Source organism: Galeopterus variegatus, unplaced genomic scaffold (assembly GCF_000696425.1).
Source record: "Galeopterus variegatus unplaced genomic scaffold, G_variegatus-3.0.2 Scaffold258, whole genome shotgun sequence".
Taxonomy (NCBI): Eukaryota; Metazoa; Chordata; class Mammalia; order Dermoptera; family Cynocephalidae; genus Galeopterus; species Galeopterus variegatus.
In genome coordinates, this window is record NW_007726369.1 from 748,739 (window position 1) to 749,858 (window position 1,120).

The window sequence follows — 1,120 nt, forward strand, 5'->3', positions numbered from 1 at the left end:
AGAAGCTTTTTAGTTTGATATAATCTTATTTTCTTATTTTTCCTTTAGTTGCCCATGCTTTTGGGGTAGTATTCATGAAGTCTGTGTCCAGTCCTACTTTCTGAAGTGTTTCTCCTATGTTTTCTTTAAGAAGTTTTACTGTTTCAGAGTGTATATTTAATTTTTTAATCCATTTTGAGTTGATTTTAGTATATGGTGAGAGGTATGGGTCTAGTTTCATTCTCCTGCATGTGGATATCCAGTTATCCCAGCACCATTTGCTGAAGAGGCAGTCTCTACCACAGTTTATAGGCTTGGTGCCTTTGTCAAAGATTAGATGGCTGTACGTGTGTGGGTTGATTTCTGGATTCTCTATTCTATTCCATTGATCAGTGTGTCTGTTTTTATGCCAGTACCATGCTGTTTTGGTTATTATAGCTTTGTGGTATAGTTTTAAGTCAGGTAGTGTTATGCCTCCAGCTTTATATTTTTTGCTCAGAATTGCTTTGGCTACGTGTGGTCTTTTGTTATTCCATATAAATGTGTGGATAGTTTTTTCCATTTCTGAGAAAAATGTCATTGGAATTTTGATGGGGATTGCATTGAATTTGTATATCACTTTGGGTAGTATGGACATTTTCACAATGTTGATTCTTCCAATCCAAGAGCATGGAATATCTTTCCATCTACTTATGTCCTCTTTAATTTCTCTTAGCAGTGGTTTGCAGTTCTCATTATAGAGATTTTTCACATCCTTGGTTAATTCAATTCCTAACTATTTTATTTTTTTGGTGGCTATTGTAAATGGGCAAGCTTTCTTGATTTCTCTTTCTGAACATTCACTATTAGAGAATAGAAATGCTACTGATTTTCTTGTGTTGATTTTGTATCCTGCTACTTTGCTGAAACCATTTATCAACTTGAAGAGGTTTTTTGTAGAGGCTTTAGGCTGTTCAACATATAGGATCATGTCAGCTGCAAAGAGGGATGCTTGACTTCATCTTTTCCACTCTGGATGCCCTTTATTTCCTTCTCTTCTCTGACTGCTCTGGCTAGTACTTCCAACACTATGTTGAATAGGAGTGGTGAGAGTGGGCATCCTTGTCTAGTTCCTGTTCTTAAAGGAAAAGCTTTCAGCTTT